Raw genomic sequence first — 22544 nt, 5'->3', positions numbered from 1 at the left:
TGATCTAAAAATACTGACATGAGTGACAACCCCAGAGGGAAAATAACAAAGAGACTGAAGAAGTCTGTATCCTGAATCGCTATATAATCTCATTATAGCAAAATAGAAAACACTGAAGGAGAATTCTCTCTGGAGAATAACAGCAGAGTAGGCAATAGGCAGGTTATACAATAAGTTTTTCACTTCTTTAATGTGCTACACTGTCTTTGTATCTACACACTATTTTTCTTGTGTGTTTTCTCAAGCAAGTGATTACCTAAAGAATCTATTTAAAAATAGCAACAAATGCTGCAGATGATTATGAACAGTAACACATATAGCAACTCATAATTTTATGTTTTCTTTTACATATGTAAGAAAAGAAGATGACCTTAGAAACCTCTTTCGTAATTGTGATTTCAGTTTTTCTTTTTTTTTTTTAATGCAAGTAATATACATGATAGGTAGAGAGAAGCCAAAGCAATTAATCAGAGAACTATCTGATGGCAAAAGATAGATCAATCACTAGAGAAAAAAGGTAAAAGAAGAAAGAGAGTTTGATGAAGAGAGGCCAATTCTTTATCCTTTTCTTTTTATTCTCAATATGAAACAGAAAATAATTTTTCTTTAAAGTTTAAAGGAAGCACTTAGCAACCAAAGGGTATAATGATAGAAAGACTCAAAGTAAATTACATTCATTATAAAGTGTTAAACAGTCACTCTCTTGCCTGGTAAGAAAAAAAAAATACAAAAACCCTGAAAAACCAATTAAAAAAAAAAAAGAAAGTTGTAGCTCTTCAAGGTACATATGCAAAATCCCATGCTCAGTTTAAAACACAGGACTGTGCAAAAAACATTTAATAATTTTAAGCAAGTTTAGTAGGCACATGTCCCTTTCAAAAAAGACACACAATAGCTGGTATCCCTCAGTGATTCCTGCTCTGCTAAGAATGAGAACAGATTGAATGCAGATGAAGATCAAACCAGCCTCATAACTCTAGAAGTGGTGGGTGAAGGTTAGAAAATGTAGACAGAGCAGTGCAGGAGAGCAACAAAGCTGTTGTACGTGCTGCCAGGCACAGGTTTTGTAAGCTCAGCGTGAGACTTATTGGTATTTATTTCACAAGCGGAGTTGCGAATTGCAAAACAAAGCATGCCCCAGAGATGCTCTAGAGGAAAACTTTCAAACTTGAGTATGCCTGGAAAAGAAAAAGAAGGATGATTCAATAGGGAAAGCACTAAGTTTGATGTATCTGATCACAGTTCTGTGCTCAGTCACAGGCTTTCTGCTTCATCAGGTCAAATATAAGGATTAGATTCTCAAAACAGACATGTTTAGGATGGAGTCTGCATATAAAAGTTGCACTATCCACATTTCTCTTACTGGATGTGCATAATGCTGCCTAAATCCTTAGAACATGTTCTACATATCTTTGTAGCAGCAACTTTTTCAAAACTTTTGCCCAGCTGGCCTTCATATGTATAAACACTAACAATTATCACAGCCACACTTCTTGTCTTCCTCCTCTTCTACCTCCACCCACTCCAAAACACCACCATAGGACATGTCACTTTCCTTGCCTCCTTGGAGGTCAAAAGTCCAATTACACCCTTCTTCTCTTCATGAAGGGATGTTCTTCTGACTCTCAGCTGAGTGCCTTACCTAACAGCATTCTTATTACACCAGTGACAAGCCAACTCTTATTATGCAGATGATTCTAGAAGTCATAATACTTGTTTTCAAAAGGAGATGGAGGGAAGATATGCAATTCTGGATGTGAGACAGATAGACTTGGGGCCAGTCTTTCCCTTTGCCTGTTGACTTCTTTCCACATTTCACACACCTCCTAAGAACCAGATAAAAACTTAAAATATATTAAATTCATACATTCAGCCTAATCACCTCTGGAAGTATCACTTAGACCCCATCATGCTTGTGATTCAGTTCTATCACTTTTTCACTCTGAGAGCCTTCAAACCTTATGTCTTCTGTATATTTTTCCTCTGCTGTACCCAGTAAGAGTGTTGGTGTACAATCAAATGAAAAAGAATAACGGGCTTTTCCACCAATTTTTCTGGGGTTTTTGTTTGGTGTTTTGCTTATTTCTTTTTTCTTTCCAGTAGGTCTACTGCTGAGATCCATGAGAAAATACTTATTGTTATTTATTATATGAATTACTGGAATTAAGTCCTTTTCTGTTTCATTCACTTCCTGAAATTTCTGTGTATCCATCACCAAGTTTTTGTGATTTTAATTGTCTTGGTGATTTTCTGGAATTTTCAAAGCAAGAACATCTTAAAATGACTGTGATAAAGGAGCACTTCAATCCAGTTTTTACACACTACTTCCCTGATAATTGCTTTCCTGGAAATGTCACAGGCAGTGACTTTCTGTAACAACTGTATATGAAGAGTTGTTGAAGTAAAGTTCAAATTTAGGGCTACCTAATTGTGGAACTATAATCCAGACTAATACATGTGCACATGTTCTACCTCCAACATCAAAAAATTTGCATGTTAAACTGATACTGTCTACAACTTTCTCACAGGAGAAAGCTGAGGGGCAGGTACTGATCTCTTTTCTCTGGTGACCAGTGACAGGACCCACGGGAATGGCCTGAAGCTGTGTCAGGGGAGGTTTAGGTTGGATATCAGGAAAAGATTCTTCACCCAGAGGGTGGTTGGGCCCTGGAACAGGCTCCCCGGGGAAGTGGTCAAGGCACCAAGCCTGACAGAGTTCAAGAAGTGTTTGGACAATGCTCTCAGATACATGGTGTGACTCTTCAGGCTGTGCTGTGCAGGGCCAGGATTTGGGCTTTGATGATCCTGGTGGTGCCTTTCCAGCTCAGGATATTCTATGATTCTATGTAACAGTGACACTGGAAATCTTTTCCTAAAGCAAATACCTGAACTCTGTGCATATATATAATATTTTAAACCTTGTGTTGCAAAAAATGCCAATATTATGCATTAAATCTACTTCCCTCTGAATGGCTTTTTATTTTTCACAATATGAGGAAGTTTTGGTGTTCTATTGTTGTATTTCTGTTTAATTTTATGCCTTCTTTCCAATCTCAGGATTTTGTTCAGTGTGTCAATCTGTCAGTTCACACATAAAGATGTATTTTGTGAACCTGTAAAATTGCAAACTAAACCTCTAAAGTTTTTCAAATAATTACAGGCACTGTCTCTTTTTTCTGCTTTCTATTAGATCTGTTTTGTTTTTTATTTGACACTTTTTACTTCAGTACTAGGACCCATAATGTTCCAACATACATTCCAGATTTTACTCAGTAATGATGCAGTAATTCTATGCATCAGTTTCTGTATCACAAGAGCTTCAAGCATCCAAAGAGATGCAGTAATTTTCCAAAGAAAGTATGCTTTACTAGAGGTTTGTATTTAATGTGTAACTCTTTGAAATCTAGAGTGCAGGATTTTATATTTCTAAAAAAGGGTTTCCAAATTTGTTTGTTAGAAAAAGTACCACTTTTGGAAAGCACTGACATCCAGGTTCAGTCTAGGAAATTCTCAATTAAGTCTTCATTTTTAGCACATTTCAGAATTTATATGTGCCGAGAAAAGATTCAGTGATAACTCTCAGAATATTCTAGCATGACAGGATGGTCTAGCCAGGGCAATATAGCCATGTAAGCAACGAGGCAGGCTGATTGCAGATAAGCATTTGCTCTTGACCTGAAGCAGATTAAAACAATTATGGGATATTTTTGTCTCAGTTGAGAATTAAATTCTGACTGTTTAAAAAAATGTTTGTTGTAATTGCTTCCATAGCTTTCACCTCCCGTTCAGTGTCTGGATATGCTTCGCATTGTTTGATTCAAGAATTTCGACTTGTTGCATTTGGTCTGTGTCACAAAAACAAAGAGTGGTGCTTCTCAACTGGGAGAAACCTTCCCAGAAAAAAATACACCAAGAACTACTTGTCCTGGTATAGTTACCTGGGAGGGAACACCATAATGATCTTATTGTGGCTGGAATCCAAATTCTCAAATGAAGACTCCTTGCAAAGAAAGGCAGAAAAAATTCTGTGAAGGAAAGACAGAGCACAGCCAGCAGCAAGCTGGGTCTGCTGTGGTGCTTTTATGGCAGCATCCAACATGAGATGGATAGGACCCACCTAGAAGCATGGGATGAGGCCATCAGTGCACAGTAACAGCTTGTGAAGTATTGCACAAATAAAAAATTTTACAATAGTTATTTCATGTTAAGGTTCATACACAAAACTTACTTAAAATTGAGATAAGCTGGACAAAAAAATCCTGACAGCCTTTTCAGTTCTGATATTTAATAAGAGAATGTTGTTTATTTCATTGGGTAAATCTCTACTTCTCTTGTCTCTCACAGGAAAATGGTTGATTTTCTCAGTCTTGGACCAGCTCTTGAATTTTTAAAATTTTCTTGCTTTATGGTGCTCAAATAATTAAACTCAGAATCATATTATCTACAGCCATCTGGGATTCTGGGAGGCAATTAATGAAAAATTGAGCAGTTTTGTGAGTGTCTTCAGTGAGCTTGGTCTCCAAAACAATTGGTCTCTTGTCCATAGGTTTTGAGGATAATATAAATTTTCTTATGCTAAAAGAAGAGATATTTTTACAAGGTTGGCAGTTCCAAAAATTTGATCCACTTGAGCTATCACAAAGGGGTGTTGTTCAGTAATAACATTTGCAGTAAATAATAAAAATGTTATTTCCACTCTTTTTTTTTTATTCTTTTTTCTTTCAATATTTGAGACACGAGAATTTAGGAATAGGACATTAAATAATAACATATAATTAGGGTGTTATTGCTTCATCTCCTATCAAAATTATCATGTTGGAAATTCTCAAGGGGTTCCCCCTCTTAAAAACAGATTTCATTGAAAAATACCAAAATTGAAATAGGCTGACCAATTTTAAAAGGCATTGGCCTTTACTTGTACACAAATTCCAGCAGTGGAGGCCAAGAGGTATGAAGAATATTAGAAAGCAGAAAAAAATGGCAAAAAAAAAAAGTAGCTGCTGTCACAGAATCAGGATGCATTGTAGTTTGTGAAATCTGAGAGTATGGTTTTAACAGCACTACAGAAATAAAATAAATTATAATTATTTGGGGTAATCTGTGGAGATAGAAATAAAGAAAATTAGAATATATTAATATTGTCCTAGAAACATTGTACAAATTCCATAGGAATGATCTATCTCTAACACCTGTTTAATGGAAACCAAATCTACTGTATTTCTGAACAGAAATAGCAAGATCTCTAGTTGAAAATAATTAATTGGGAAAAATCTCTGCCAAAGTCCCTGTTTTGGAGCAATTATGTCTAGCAGATCACTCAGCAATACAGGTGTAAACTTGCATTGGTAGGGCATATTTCAGAGTTTTCTTTTTTGTTAGTGGAGCAAAAGCCATCACACATATTCTAAAGATTTTCATGATCTAAGAGGAAAAATCCTTGTGATGCGAGGCTATCTATATTAGATGTAATTATTCTCTTTAGTGATTAATTAAGAAAATAGTGTCAAAATACAAATTCCACTAAGAGAAATGTGTTGTTCTTTTTTTAACAGAAACAAGCCAGTAAGACCTTATAATATTTAGTCTCCTTGGAAGCTGTAACAGTGTGTAGTACAGCAAGTTCAGGAGTTGTAAGATTCACTAGATAAACTGAAAGTAAAGCGTGTTTGCTGGGCTCTAAAAATAGTGTGCTAATGACCAACTTGGGTTTTAAGATACTGATTTTTTTGATGCCAAATGTTTTAAAAGACAAAACAAAACGCAGCATTTGTGAAAACATTTTTTAGAATGTTACCTCCCTGTAAAGCACAAGAAATAAGCTACTTTGTAGGCATACAATTATATTTATGACCACCGGTTAATAGACAAGCATTGTTTTAAGTTTTCAGGTGTTTTTGCTGCACATGTTGGTAAGTGTTTCACAATATTTTTTGTGATTATCCTGCATCTATTGTACCTAGTGGGACCGCTGTACCTTGTACTCCTAAGGAGCTGTCATGATAAGATCAGTTCAAACATTTCCCAGCTGCTTTGTACTCTGCCTACTCTGCCTGCCTGGACAGGGAGTGCAGCAGAACTGAAATGAATGTCTGCATCAGCATTGTACTAGTCTGACGTGGCTACACCACAAAGCATGGATCTCTTTATTATTTTTGTTATGGGCAAAGGTAAAAAGTATTGATTTTAGGTGCCCTGTTGTTACCAAAAAACCTTAAAAAACATAGAAAAGTGTTGATTCTAAAATGCTGCTTTCAAGATAAATTTGTTGGCCATTTGGATTATATTGATTTTTGGGGATTCTTTTCCTAAGACAAGTCCAGTTTAGGCAAGTATTTAAAAGCACAGACAGAAGTTGTTGTCCCAAGACCCCAAATTTTGAAGCTGCTCAACAACAAATACACAGTTTTCTTAGTGTCTTATTTCAAAAAGGGGGAATTTACACTGTGGACTATTTAATGATTAAAAAAATAGATTAACTATGCTGATATACATATTGTTTGTCAAATTATTGCCATTGCCACTTGTTTTCCCTGTTGCAGAAATTACCCATTGCAGAATATAAATAATGGCCTCACAGAGGTATTCTGACCATGGTAGCAATCTCCATACTGAATGCCAAATCAAGAGCAAATCTTCAAATTAATGTTAGCGTAAAAATGATGCAATGTGAAATTAACTCAGTTCCATTGTTTACATTTTACACATTCATGAGGGTAAAAAAACCCTTCTCTTCTCTTACTATATCGGCCAAGTCTATCTCTTAGTGTGCTAAAAAGAAGAAAAAGAGAAGACAACCCAAACTTTTTGCAATTTATTTTTATACCACAGGTTGAAAATCAGCCTTTCTGAAAAATAACAACAAAAATTACAAAATGTTGAGAATCTCAACACTCAAGTTCTTTTGATGAACTTAAATTTTGTTTGCATCATTCCCTTTGATTTGTTTTGTGGGATAGCTTAGACTAAGCATGAAATCAAACAATGAGGACTACGTAACTTCAGCAAACACTAGATGATTAAAACAATATATTTCCTTCATGCATTGTTACAGGTAAAATGATATTTTGTGAGACAATAACTGCCCTCAAGTCATGATAAATTCCAGTATACACCTAATTGCAATGCAAGAATCAAATGGAAATCAAAATTCAGTCTCAGTGTAAATATTTATATTATTTTAACTTAAGAAGACAAAATTCCCTTTCTTTAGATTTCTATTTCATGAACGGTAAAGCCTGGCAACAAATACCTATTCCTTTTGAAAATTATAATTAATTTTCAAACACATGGATCTTAATATGACAGAAAAGGTCAGGAAATAGGTTGGAAAATTTTCAAGATATGACAAGAACTTTAAATCGCTGATTCTGCTGAAAATAAATATTATCTTAGGTTCTCTGGAGAACACTGGCCATAACTGCATTCCCATGTCTCCACTTTTTAATGTAGAAGAGAGTGGCTTTCTTCCAAGTGGCTTAGTGGCTTATGTTAATTTTTTTTTAAACCAACAACAACAAAAAAAAAAGGACAAAAACCAAAAACAAAACAACAAAAACAAAACCAGATTTTTTTTTAAAGAAACTTTGGCTATAAGTTTGAGACATTCCAATTAAAGATTTTGAGGGCACAGCACCAATACATTCAGTGTTGTGTACCCAGTATGAGAAAAACATTGATAAACTGGAGGGAGTTCAGGGGACACCATAGAGACTGTGAGGGCTGGAGCACTTTTCGAATGAGGAGAGGGTAGAGGAGCTGGGCTTTGTCAGCCAGGAGCAGAATGACTTTAGACAACATAGCAACAGCCCTCAGTAACTTATTGTGAGTAACCAAGACATCAGATTCATGCTCTTCATAAAAGACAACAGATAAAAGTGTACATGTGAGTTGTTCAGAGTGGCTGTGCTGAGTAGATTGCTCCCCATGAGAAGTGCCAAGCCATGGCACAGATTGCCAAGGGAGGTAGTACAGTATCTCAATAGTTCAAGATTTTCAGGATACAACTGAATTCCAGCTGGTCCAAGCCCATAGCAGACCCTGCTATGAGCAGGACTTTAGACCAGAGACTTCCTGAGAACCCTTCCAGCCTCAGCTATACAGTGAGCCTACTGAGCAAACAGGCATCTTTACAAAGTATAAAGTACCCAGAAGTGCAGGAAAAATACTAAAAATTAAATCAGTCAGGGCAATTCTTGCAAAAAAATGCAAATAAGTTATGTAGAGATTTGCTGTCTTTCTTAATCAAGTCCACATCCTCTGAAAGTCTTTTGTCTTAACAGATTTCAAAGCAAGGCAAGTCTCTGTCTCCAGTAAGAGAGAAGAGGTGGCTCCTTTCAAAGGAGTATGCAATAGCCCTGGACATGAACCTTACTCTATTCACATTAATAGCTCTCTGGAGCTATTCCTTTGCACAAGCATTTCCTGATCTCATTAGCCATTATGTCTGTGGAACTAATTGAACAAGACTTATGGCCTTGCTTAAAGCTGATTTTTTTTTTTTTTTCCTCATAAAATGGTATGGTATCAATATCAAGAGTAATGTAATGCCAGTTGATTGATCTTTTCTGCAGAAGAAGGAATTATGTGGGAATCTAAGGGAAAAAAAACCCTCTCTCCAGTTCTTATTCAATAAAGCTTGAAATGGAGCCTGAGGAAGAGCAGATGAAGTTATGCTGCTGCTGCTATCTGAAAACAATGACTTCTATAAAGATTGCCATGAATAAAAGGTGTTACTTGAAAGAGTGAACAGGAGGTAAAGTTTGATACAAGAATTCTAATTACTCTCAACAGTGTTCAAATATAAACATTTTTAGTCTCCCTCTTCATCATGACTATAAAGGATTTGATAAATGTCTTAAACATGTTACTCAGATAAGTTTTCTATTTAGACTCTAATCTCTCCACATTTTTTTTCCATTCATCTTTCCATTTAGTTCAGAAAACCTTTCATTATGTCATTGAATATGCTGGGACCAACCAAGAACATTGGGTTGATGCTCTCTGATTCCACTTAGGACAACCTAAAAGTTAAGCTACATATCTAAGAACATTGTCTAAATTCTTCTCAAACACTGACAGGTATGGACAGGGCCAAGAACCACTACCCTGGGGAATTTCTTCCTGTGCTAGGCCACCTTCTCATGGAAGATATTTTCCAAATATCCAATCTGGACTACCCCTTACACAGACTTAAGACATCCCTCACCTACTATCATGGGACAGCAGGGAAGCCCTCTTCTCCCCCTGTCATTAGCAAATTGTAGGCAGCAAACACATGATCCCTCAGTTTCCTCTAAGCTGAACAAACTTTTATCCTCAACCTCTACTCGTAAATTACATCTTCTAGTCCTTTCTCCATCTTCCTTGACATCTTTTGAGCACAATATTTTTATATCCTTATATCATGGAGCCCAAAAGAGCACACTCCCACTAGAGGTGAGGCTGCACCAGTGTTGTGTATAGTGGGGCAGTCACACCTTTCCACCAGGGAGCTGTGCTGTGCTAAATGCACCCCAGGATTCTGCTAGCTCGTTTGGCTGCCAGGGCACATTGTTGACTCATTTTGAGCTCACCATCAACCTCATCCCCCAGATTTCTTCCCACAGGGCTGCACTCCAGCCACTTGTCCCCCAGTCTACATATCTACATCCAGGGTTACACTTTCCCAGGTGCAGAATCTGATATTTGTCCCAAATTCATGAAGGCGTAGATATATTCACATATAACCTCAAACACCTGTGTCAACAGTTTATAGTGCCATGTACCAAAGAACTTTATATCTCTTCCATCAAAACCTTTTTTTTAGAAAACGGATCTCGCCCATCATCCTTTCCAACAGCTCACCCCATTAATTTTTCCCCATTTTACAGATCTAGCTTTCCCCTATTTTACAGATCTAGCTTTCCCCCATTTTACAGATCTAGCTTTTGGTAGCAGCTGAAAGACAAAAAAAACACTATAAAAATAAAGGAATAAGGTTAGGAAATTATACCAAAATTATTCCATTGTTTATACAAATGAATGATAGACGAGGATTACCATTTTCTGTTATACCATTCTACTTCAAACAGGAATGTGCGAAAAGCATTAGAGCTTCTGCAGGGAGGAGTCTTGGACTATTTCCTTAAAGGAAGGCAAAAAATGCAGGAGGATATGATGTATGCATGAAAAAACTACAGGTAGGCTAGCAAAAGTGATATAAATATTTCTAATTACTCTTTCAGATGATGAAAAATAAACATTGCACTTAGTGCAGCCCTCTGGGTTTTCCTCCTTGTCTTAATCTAGCCTATAATTAACAGGAAGAATATTTTCTGCCATCCAGAGATCTTTGTAGCAACAAAAATAAAATGTTAATGTTTATAAATTATTTAAAAAACACTGTTTCTACCAGATACTGGTAACTGACAAGAATCAGGAAAAAAATTTAAATTTTCCAAATATGATAACATCAGATACCATTCTAGATAAAATCTGTGGTTTTATGTTTTCCATTAGTTTCCTGTGCCACTAAGCAATTTCAGAAAATCCCTATTATAGACAATTAGAGGCTAATCATCACCTGCAAGAGTCTCCTTTCTAACTCCTGCTCCATTTTAACTCCTGAAGGATCATAATTCAAAAGCATTGAAATCCTTTCAAAAGCATTAATTCCTGATAGAATTCTTCTTCTAATTCACATACATTCCCCACCTTTGTTTGATTTCCATCTATCTCTTATCCTGTTTGTATCTTGTGGTAATGAGCTCCACAGACATTTCTTAGTTTGTTGAAAATACTTTGTTCTTTTTGGATTTTTTTTTTCTATTTTATTGTCTGCCTCCTTATTTCTGATCTGTAGTGTAGGGCACCTTTTATTTCTTTAACAGTATATAGCTTCTCATATCTGCCTCACTTATTTGTGCTCAATTGACTAGCTTCAGAAAGCTAGCTATGAAAAGTCTTTAAATTTCAAATTTCAATCCTTATATTTCAACAGCTTTCATACTTGTGTACAACTTTACATTTTCTAAACAATGGGAAGGCAGTTTTTATGGAGTCAAATATGTTTGATTAGAACAGTATCTCAGCTTTTGACTAAAAATAACTACAGTATTATTCTAAAACAAGTTAACATGGTTTTATATGTATGTGTATGCATATATGTGTATAAATTTATCAGTCTTGCATAGTTTCATTCTTTGGATGATTATCTCTCATTTTCAAATGCAACTTCATCAGAAACTTATCAGTACCTATTCAAGTTTCAGCACAATGGGCCTATGTACTATTTAAAGTTCCCAAACACTGAAAATATTAATTACCTGTTGCTGTTATTGGTTCCAAAATTTCACATTGTAAAATTAAAAATCTTAGAATGTAATAAGATAATATAATCTATCACAAATTTGATATATTGTAACAGAAGACATGAAGAATTCTATTGTTTAAAAAGTGTGGCGTTTTCTTGTAAAATCTTCAAGAAACAGTAATTAAAAAAAACAAGCAAGGGAAGTGTATGGGAAAAATGTAGTTGATATTGATATTGCATATTTCTGCACACAGAATTGTAAAAAAATGTTGAAGAACTGTTCCTCTTTGAAAAAATATGACCTCCTGTAATACTGCCACAGTCAGATAGACCTTTAGTGAACTTCTGAGCAAATAATCATCATGTGAGTTGAAAGTGCCTAAGGTCAGTTTTAACTGAAGCACCAAATTTCTGTAGAATTTCAAGTGAGGTTAGAAGAATAAACTCAGAATACAAATACTGTAACTGACACCTCTCAGCTAGTTCTTCTCTTTTTCTCCTTCCCCCCTCCTGCCCTTTCATATCAAGTTCAGCCCGTTCAGATCTGTGTGAATAAACACATGACTAGCACTTACAGGAGAAAAAAATACAAATCATAAAGCACTGAAAAGTTAATTAATTTTCACATCATTTTGTCTAAAGAAAAAATATTATTATAGTATTCATTCTGCTAAAGCCTCTATTGGGGTTTAAACAGGGTTCACAGTTTTTGTGCTGTACCTTGTTATCCTGAACAAGATATCCTGAATGTCTGAGCTGCTGACAGAAAATGAACTGCATGACCCCAAAGGTCACCTGCCAATTGCTGTGCTGTTTTTTAAAAAATCCTTCTCAGTTTGGTCTCCATTTTTTGAGCAGATCTTGGGAAATGTCAGTTCAGACCTGCTTTATGTACAATCCCCAGTACTGGGTTGGGAATAATTCCCAATGCTCTGCACAGACAGGCCTGTAAAAACGTCTTGAGCAAGTAAATCATCCAGGTTAATCCAAAACAAAATATTCCATTTTTCCAAATACTTTTTGCTTTTTTTTTAAATTGAAGGACAACGTGAATCAGTCTCCTTGATATTTTTGCAATTTCTTTTATTTTTTCAAGTTTTTGGTGGTTTCTTCCCCCTAATTTAATCAGTCCGGTAAATAGACATATTTGTAATGCTGTTGTTGTTTACAAATAATTGATTTTCACTAGAGCTTTTCTTCATCTCCAAAACTCTTCTTTTTTTTTATTTATTTTTTATTTTATTTTACCAGAATGCAAATTTTTTCCTTAACCAACTTGAAATATTCCTTCTGCTTCTCCTTTCACTTGCCTAGAGTGTTTTTATACTAAAACTTTATTAAATTTACTTTGTGATTAACATTTTAATGGAAATATAAATATATTTACCCCCATAGTACTTTGATTTGAATGCTATTTCCAAAAGCATCCATTTTACTGTTTAAAAGCTGAAACCTAGGTTCCCAGTTGAAGTAGATTTTGCACCCTGATGAAACAAAAGTTACAGTACTCACCCCAGATCAGCTGGTATTCTAGACTCTCCCATTGCAGTCCCAGGTCCCCATTAACACTTTCTTCTTTGCTTCTTTTCTCCTGAATTATGGGATTATGCTCCTGGAGAGTCTGTAAGTTCCTGGAAAGAACACTAGCCTACTTCAACAGAGCAAGAGAGAGACATAGAAGAATTGCAGCAAAGAACTGATTTATGAAAAAACTTGTGTAACAAACTTAGAGAAACAACACACTTGGTGGTGCCGAAGTTTTAATAAACATCTCCTCCTGCAAACTGGGTAGCACCAGGCAGAAAAGTGGAGAAGTACTTGATGTGGGTCTATTCAGATGTTACCCAGACATCTCCAGGATTGCAGAATCTGGCATTGTCAATGAGACTTTTAAATTGTGGGCTTTGGCAAGGTTACAATATGAGATCCTGCTATTACACAAACAAGATTGCATTGAGCTCTAGAAAGCTTTTTCTTTTTCCAAAAATGTTGATCAGCTCTTCCTGTCTCACACAAAGAGCATTGGGTTGAAAAAGGATGATAGAAAGCCTAAAGAAGGATGACAGTTTAACAGAAGCCTTGGAAGGAAGTCACTGGATAATTTAATAGGTGTTTCCTTTAATGGGTTTTGTAGAAAATATCTGTTATTTTATTTATATTTTAAACACTGAATAAGCTTTTTTTTCCATCTTGAAAAGCTGTGTCTGAGAACTTCCAAGGTTGAAATATTTTAAGGAGAAAAAGAATGGAGTTTATAATAAACCTCAAAACTCCAGTAGGTATCAAGGATACTCAGTCTGGAAGATAAGACTAAAGTCCAAATATTATAATCTGTTGAACAGTTAAATCTATCAATCCTAAAAGGTTTTTCCCTTCATCTGAAATCACTATAGACAGAAGATATGTGGCCATTGTGCAGTGGGCAGGGCAGGGGGAGGATAGAGAATTGCAGGTAGGTGAGGAGGGGAAAAGGAGGACGACACTGTCCAATGACAGAAGAATCACCTGTAACATGGGAGACACATGTGGGCAACTTCAGAATAGAGGACTGAAGCAAGAAGTATCCACATCCTAACTTCATGGTTCAAGCTCTCAAATGCCTGCAACTGTAAGGCCAGCTTGTCTTTTCCAAATGACCTCCCGTCTCTATACATTCCAAGACTTTGAGTCTGGAAATACTGTAAAACAATGGTTATTGGGTTTTAGTGTGGGGGTGAGTTTGTTTGCTTTTTTAATTTGATTTTTCAAAAATAGAGCAAAGCCACTTCTCTGCTAATAATGTGAATAAGGAAACTCCAGAAATCTCCAAGTACCCACTGTAAAAATGGAAGTCATAAACCAGGAAAAAATTAAGCCTAACTGCTTAGGGTAATTACAATGGGTAGAAATCATAGATACAGACAAGTTGTCTCAGCTACAGACACACTTTATGTAATACTGCTTTGCTTAGGCACAACTGGTTTGTGCTGGGTTGAAAATGGAGCTTTTGTCCCAGCTGTGGCAGTGCTGCAGAAGGGAGGGAGCAGCAGAGAGATGCAAGAAGCAGGAGCAGGCTGAAGAGTGGAATGGAACAGAGCCAGAGCTGAGTGTGAGGTAGCAAATGTTAAACAAAACCCAAAAATCTTAATAAAGTTTCACTCCAGCAATCAATTCAGGGCACTGTCAGGAAATTGAAGGGACAGGGGATAGAGTGGGAGGGAGGAAGGAAGGATCAAAGGAAGGAAAAAATAAAATCTTCCTCTGTCTTTTCTGGGACCTTAGTGGAGTCCTTTCGAGGACATGTCATTTACATACCAGACCAAGGATCAGTCCAACATCCTATACTAGAAAAGAACCAATTCTAAATGCTTTGTAGAAAGTCAATAGCAGAATAGATTGTATCTCCAAAGGTCTCATTTACTCTCCACACATCTCTGTGGCAAAGCTATTTTCATCACTTGAAGCCAACATCTTTCCCAAAAATAAAGAAGTTAGAAACAAAGATGGCAAAATAAATTGGATTTTAACACTGAGATTACAAAATGCTTTTGAATCATTAGAAGCTTTTTTTAAAGAAAGGTGATAATTTTAAGAAATCATGCAATTATATGAGCAGTGTCAAGAAAAATAAATCATTACAAAATTTATAATATGACTGGTGACAGGACCTAATTTACAGAATAGATCTATCATTCTAAAAAAGGGGCATGTATTTCTTTGCAACACCCAGTCCTCTGAGCAAGTGAAGTGGTCAACAATGTCCATGTCAGATCAAGCTTTTCAAACTCACTTTAATTTTTCGCCATCCCGTGGAGAGTTTACAGTGATGTCTTGGATGCTGGCTAAGGCCTAGGACACTGCTGCTTTACACAAGCAGCATGTGAAGAATCTCTCTAAATCTCCACTGTTTTTTCTCATTATATATTTTCCTCTGGATGTAGTCTTATGTCTTTTAGAGTAGAAAACATGGGCATTTTCAGGTCCTGAAAAACCTGATTTTAGAAAGCCAAAATCAGAGACATAGTCTAAAAACCTGTTAATAAAAGCCCCTGTCCAATCTACAAGGATGCAAAACCTGCTGGGCATTTTGACAACTAGAGGAATCCTGCTAAAATCCTGTTTAGGATTTTAACTAATACGTTTTCCAAGGAAAGGATGCTCAGAGAAGCTCATTGACATTAATGCAATGCCTGATGCCTTTAGAACAAAGGTGCTATGTATAAAGCGTTTTTTCAGCATAAAGTGTCACTATTAATGTTTAATATTCTTTAGCTTCAGTGATAGAAGGGGACAGAACAAAGGGTCCTTTGTACATTTATCCCCTGGGAGATATTAATCACAGATGTCCTTCAGATTTACACCATATGCTGAGAAGAGCCATGCCTGTATCCATGAGCACACGCCCCTTAAGACCTCACAGAGCACATTTTACTCATAGGTACAAGTGACATCATGGCCTTGAAAACAACTCATAGGGAAAGGATATTTCCTTCTGATAAAAATGTTCCCCTGCTGAAAAAAATACCATGATTGTCTCAGTCCCTCTGGGAGCCTCTCAGGAGCCCTGGGCCAGTCCCGAGTGGGCAGACACCGGGGGGCAGCCCCGACACGGCCGACAGCGGGGAGACACTGTCTGTGTGTGCCCCGAGGGTACTGAGGGCACCTGGGCTGACAGGGAGACACTGTCTGTGTGTGCCCCGAGGGTACTGAGGGCACCTGGGCTGGCAGGGAGACACTGTCTGTGTGTGCCCCGAGGGTACTGAGGGCACCTGGGCTGGCAGGGAGACACTGTCTGTGTGTGCCCCGAGGGTGCTGAGGGCACCTGGGCTGGCAGGGAGACACTGTCTGTGTGTGCCCCGAGGGTGCTGAGGGCACCTGGGCTGGGCGCCTGTGCAGCACAAGAGACACCAGAGACATCGGTAGAAGAGAAAGGGCCGACTCTTAGCAGGGGTTAATCCAAGGTTTTATTAGGATCCCAAAGGAGCTCCTGCACCTCAGGGGCCTCCTGCCGAGAGCCCCGGGAGCTGTGCCAAGGTCACATTTAAAGGGAGGTGGAAACCCAAAGTAGATAACATTTTACCAACCAATGAGTGACCCTAAGGGATGGGTGCTGGGGGATAGACATATAGGACAGCGTATGGGGCAAGGCTTGGGGGGCTGACTCCCAGCCTCTGGCTCATCACTCGACGACCTGGACCGAAGCTTCTGGATGGAGGGATGGGATGCTGAGTGATTGACAGAGAGCCAGGGTGGGGGTTTGGGGATGATCTCATCCCGGGAAAGGGATAACACAGGTAAAGGGAGGGAGGTACAGTCTGGGATAAACCATTTGGGAAAAATATGGGGATACAAAACAAAACTACTTCAAAGTATTAGAAAATATAAAAACGGACTAAAACACATGATAAAAAGCTGCAGGCCTATTTCCCAATTATCTCCTAAGGCTGGCTTCCACATAAATATGGGAAAGAGAGTAAAATTTCAGATTCTGAATATTTTAAATAGCTGCTTTTTGACTTTTCTGTTCAGCTTTATCTGAGAACTTCTTTATGGGTATTATCAGTCTGGAAAAGAAACATGGGGAGAAAGGAAGGATATCTTAAACATTTTTCCCAGAAATTTCATACTTTAAGTACATTGTTTCATAAGAAAATGTGAGGGTTTTTTCTAATTTTTTTCTTTTTCGTGATACGATGCCATTTTCTCATGAAAATTAAAATGCTGTGTCTGCCTGCAATTTCCTAGATTCTCTGTTTTGGACCATTGCATCAAGTTTGTAGTACCAAATTTCTAGTTTCAAGTATTCTACAAGTCATAATGCATCTGGTTCTGCCCTATATATTTGTATTTCTCCCTTTTTTACTGTATGTTAGAACCTTAAATTCTGCACTAACTGGGGACTGGAACAGAAAAAATATTGTTTAATACCTGATTTTTAACTCAGCTTGATAAATAAATCAAATATTACAGATTATATTTGACTGGTTGAAAAACATGTAAGTTCACTGATAATAGTCCAAGACTATATTTTGTGCAACCATGAAGGTTTGGAAACATTTTTTACCTGACCTTCCTTCAAATGAGAAGACCCACAGGCTCCTGGTTTGGCCCTCGGACTGATCCACCTATCTGCAATCTCTTTTTTATTGATACACTTTTTGAGATATTTTGTGTGCATGCAATGTTGCCTTTTTAACAAAATAAATCAAAGCCTATCATAATTAATGTCTCTGTCCTTACTCACTTGGCACATAGAGATGATAAAATGTCACATGTTCTGTTAATGCTGAGGGTGCTAAAGAACCTCTGACACTATGCTATTGAGTTAAGCAGGAGTGGGTAAAGGTTTTCCCTCCACTGGAAAATACTGAAATGTCAAAGCCTTAAATAGTATGAAGTGGAATGACCCACAGACATCACAAAGTTTTCATGAAAAATAAAAACTCAGAATAAATCTGTAAGCCCAGAATTTGGCTTATTTATATGTGCACAAGCATATATTCAGGTGTGGATTCTACAGAACTGCTGAGATGAAAGAGAAGAATCCTTAAATAATTGTTTCTTTCCAATCCAATTTTGTTTGGTTTTGTTTGGTTTTTTTTGTGTTGAAAACTGTCAGATTGAGACTAGCCAAAAAATACTAAACAAATTAAAAAAACCAAGATTAAACCCAAAACCAAATTTGGGCAAAAAGGGCTGCATTGTAAAACAAGCAGGTTTTCTTTGTTTGTTTCTTTGTTTCTTTGAGACACAAAATGTACTTTTAATGCTTTAAGCTCTAATAAAACAAGCCATGCTGTAAGACACTTGATTTAGAGCATAAATCTCTCTGAAAAAGGCTTATATTGCAGGTGAAACAATGTTCTACTGATTCATATTTTAAGGGCAAACTGTAGGTGACCTCTGGAGTCTTAGTCAGCACCAGAACTCTCAACACAGCAAGAACAAACCAGCACCTGCAGTCCTCTCACTCAGGTGCTCCCTTTGGACACTTCCAAACTGACCTGCAGCTGTAGGCTGGAGACTTCTTTACCAAAGCATAGGGGTACAAGATTTGATAAACACCTATCTGACCTATACGCCTGAATCTTCCTTTCTATGAAAATCACAATATGGGAGGAAGGGAGGACAACTACTGACAGGGCACTCCTGGAGCCCTGGTTTATTATGTACTGTTCCTGTACTCCTGGAAAGGACTGTTTACATCTGGTGCCATAAATGCAGGCAGTGAGTGCACACGCTCATAAACGCAGAGAACAAAAAGGATTTTTCTCCTAAATCAAATCTCATACCTTTGGTCTGAGGGTCAATACTAAATTAGTGTATTAAGTCTTTAACTTAGCAGGAATCATACAAGGAAAAAAAAATCCAAACAAACAAAACAAAAGAGCAAACAGATCCTATTTTACCGTGAGGGTAGTCGTACAATAGGACAGGTGTCCAGAGATGTTGTGTCCAGCCTTCATCCCTGGACTTTTTCAAAGCCTATCTGGATATAGCCCTGGGCAGCCTGCAGTAGAAGACCCTGCTTTGCACAAAGGTATGCATTCATTACCTGGAGCAGAAGCTTCATGTACTCATTGTCTTTTAGAATGGATCCTTCTGATCTTTATTTTACAGTTGTGCTTCTTAATATAAATTCAGAAGATGCATAGACTTATTTTCTTCCTCTACTTTCTTTGCTGATCACAGTAACTTAGAAAGAAGCCCTTCTGGCAAACCTGAGTGGAAAATATATATGTTGTGTACAAGAAACTACTATCAGTAAATTAAACATATTTTTTGGTGGAAATCAGGATAATTTCAGAACCAATAATGGTTTTCCTTGGTCAAGAAGGGGGAAAAAAGCCAAATGTTCTGACAGATGACTGACTAAAGGATTCTGGTTTTAAGCCATCTTTGGAACCCATGATAGTCTTCCATAGAAGCAGGAGTCGAATAAGAGAATGCAGTTAAATGAGAGACTGACCCAAAGTGCATAATAAGGGGACCATTTACAACTAACTCCACCTACCTGATTAGGAATAATTTAGTAGACTTTGTGCTTGATTTTTTTCTTGGGTTTTTTGGTTTTGTTTTTTTTTTTTTCTGCTCTGTTTTTCTCTTACTCATTAAGATAGTGAACAGTCCTCCTCCCAGAGATGCCTCCTGAATCATGTTGCTGATTTTTCACCAAATATTTAATAAAACCAAACCAGAGAAAACAGAATGCACCAAATGTATATATTTTCTGTAGTTTATTCCAGAGGAAGAGTGGTACTGACATATGAGCATCAAACTCCTTTCTGTAATGTACATTCCAAGTTTTCCCATGAGAACATGCAACTGTTGGAAAGACATTGGGCACATATACAAGTACCTACAGATGCATTCTCTCTGCAGTGTTTTCCTCATGTCATTCTTAAGAACCACTTGCTTTCACTACATTTCAGATAATTCCTCACAAGCTTAGTCTTTTCCACAGCTCTCTCTCTAATTTGGAACAGTGAACTTGTTGGATTTGTTATTCTTTCAGTTTTCCATATAATTCCTTAAAAACTGCATGAAGTACCTTAATCTGAGAAGATGGAAAATGATCCCAGTAATAATTACATGTTTTATCTCGATGTTTTATCTCCATATTAGGTACAATGGACAAACCAGTGACCTTCAACATTTTTCATATCTTTGATCATCAAGCAAACAGTAAGGTCTGTCTCTTTTTACATCTATAATGCTAGACACCTTACTGCTACATGAATGAAATCTGAAGTAATATTGAGTCCTGTAGAAAGCTAGAGATTTTTTGGAAGTACTGTAGAAATTATTTGCAATTGAAGTCTAGGGAAAAATAAGAAAAACTAATCAAATATAGGTTTCCCAGATCTTTTTACTAGCTATGAGTGGGACCTTGGCAACAGCCTCTGGTGCTAAAATCAGCAGTCTTTCAGTCAAACCATGCAGAGTTCTGCAATGGTTTAAAGACTTCAGATTAGTAGCAGGATCTATTCCAGCTAAAACACAGACTTTTAGCATGTCCATAGACTTAGTTTAAAGTATTTGGATGTGTTGAGCCTGGAAAACAGTTTTTCTCAGAGGGGACAATTCTGCTCTGAAGGATTTTGTCTTATTGGTTGGAAACAGAAGAGAGAAAGAACAAGACTCATTCCAGAAGTTTTCACTTGCTATACTGACCTTTTAACTGAAAATAAAAGATGAATAGCTGAATTATTCCTGCCTTTTTCAACCAAGTAACAGATATTTTCAGTGTTTCAGAAGAGATGAGAACACCCAAGAGGGATCATTTCACAGGTTTAGTAAGTTTGATATTATGCATGCTTCACAGTGGTGACAGATCTATTCTTGCTTTATTGTGCATATCAACTTTGTAAGAAGCTCCTTTTACCTCAGAAAACAGTGGTGGATGATGTTCATAATCTCTCTGTACAATTACTGCAGAAAGAAGGAGGTGTCCAGGGCATGTTGCCATATGGTGGAATTTCTCATTACCTATCTAATATGTAGAGACCTTAAGAAGATATTAAATTTAATTAAACACACAAATTTGGAGAACTGATTGAAATAGATTCCTCTCCACACATTTATATATACTTTGTGAGTAATCAAAGACCAGCTAAAATATGTACACTGGTAAAGCTCTAAGGTGTGGAGTCACAGAATCACACATTCACAGAATAAGCTGAGTTGGATCATCCTCAAGGATCATCAAGCCCAATTCCTTGCCCCGCACAGCACCATCCCCAAGTGGTGCCTGAGAGTGTTGTCCAAATGCCTCTTGAACTCTGTCGGGCTTCCCTGGGGAGACTGTTCCAGTGCCCAACCATCCTCTGGGTGAAGAACCTTTTCCTGACATCCAGCCTAAACCTGCCCTGACACAGCTTCAGGCCATTCCCTTGAGTCCTGTCACTGGGCACCACGGGGAAGAGATCAATGCCTGCCCCCGCCCCTTCCCCTCAGGAGGAATTTGTAACTGCAATGAGGTCTCTCTCTTCTTCTCTCTTCTCCAAGCTGAACAGACCAAATGACCTCAGCCACTCCTCATACAGCTTCCCCTCAAGGCCCTTCATCATCTTCATTGCCCTCGTTTGGACACACTGTAATAGCTTTATATCTTTCTTATATTATTGAGGCACCCAGAACTGCCCCCAGCACTGGAGGTGAGGCTGTCCCAGAGCAGAGCAGAGCAGGACAATCCCCTCCCTTGCCCAGCTGGCCATGCTGTGCCTGATGCCCCCCAGCTCAGGGTTGGCCCTCCTGGCTGCCAGGGCACTGCTGGCTCATGTTCAACTTGTCATTGACCAGGACCCCCAGGTCCCTTTCCATGGTGCTTCTTTCCAGCATCACATTCCTCAGGTTGTATACCCATGCTTGTCCCATCCCAGATGCAGAATTAGGCACCCTTTTCACCTTGTCACCCTGTTTCCACTGGGCATATTCCTTCTTTTTTCACCTATTTCCTAGAGAAGATTCCTGTTCAGCCAAAATAGCCTTCTACCTCACCATCTTGACTTCCAGCATTTGGGAATTGCCTGCTCCTGTGCCCTTAGGAGGTGATTAAGATGTGACCAGCACTAATGGATCCTGGTACCTGCAAAATCATTTTCCAAAGAGATCTTACTCCATTATTTTCCAAGCAGAGTGAAGTCTGTTCTCCTCATGTCCAGAGCTGAGATTTTCCTGGCACTTTAGTCAGCAGAGATTTTAAACTCAATTGCTCCACCATGTCTGTGGCCAAGACGGCCACCAGTCTCCACTGTGCCTATGTGGTCCTCTGTGCTGACAAGCACCAGATCAAAGTGGACCTCTTCCTGAAGTCAACTCCCTTAAAATCTGTACCATAAAGTTGTAATCCAGGTTTTTTAGGAATTTTCTGTCCCAGGCTGTGCCATCTGAGTGATGTCCTAGGTAATTTCTGACAAGTTGAAGTCCCCCATAAGGACAAGGGCAGGTACCATGGAAGTGTCCCTTAGTACCTCAAAACATAGTTTGTCAGGGTCATTGTCCTTGCTAGGCAGTCTATAGAAGATTCTCATGGTGATCATCCACACTATTTGTTTTCCCCCTGATTCTGATCCAGAGACTCTCAACTGTGTCATTGCCACACATGGGCCCCATACATTCTAACCTTCTATTCCATACAGTGCCTCCCCTCCACCTTTTCTGCCCGTCCTATCTCTCCTGAAGAGTGTGTAACTGCCCCACAGGGCACTCCACTCACAGGACTCATTCCACCAGGTTCACATATTCAATGATGTCAAATCTCTGGAACTGGGCC

At 38.0% G+C, this 22544-nt stretch overlaps 1 long non-coding RNA gene across 1 annotated transcript in view; it reads right to left on the bottom strand.

Annotated features, from left to right (window-relative positions):
• LOC143693369 (uncharacterized) overlaps positions 1–22544 on the bottom strand; it is a 64539-nt gene that overhangs the window by 22455 nt on the left and 19540 nt on the right. Inside the window, exon 2 of the long non-coding RNA XR_013180975.1 lies at positions 12803–12921. This is a non-coding gene — a long non-coding RNA (uncharacterized LOC143693369). The remainder of the gene's footprint in view (positions 1–12802; positions 12922–22544) is intronic.

Source organism: Agelaius phoeniceus, chromosome 2 (assembly GCF_051311805.1).
Source record: "Agelaius phoeniceus isolate bAgePho1 chromosome 2, bAgePho1.hap1, whole genome shotgun sequence".
NCBI lineage: Eukaryota > Metazoa > Chordata > Aves > Passeriformes > Icteridae > Agelaius > Agelaius phoeniceus.
This window is presented reverse-complemented; position numbering and strand designations above follow the sequence as displayed.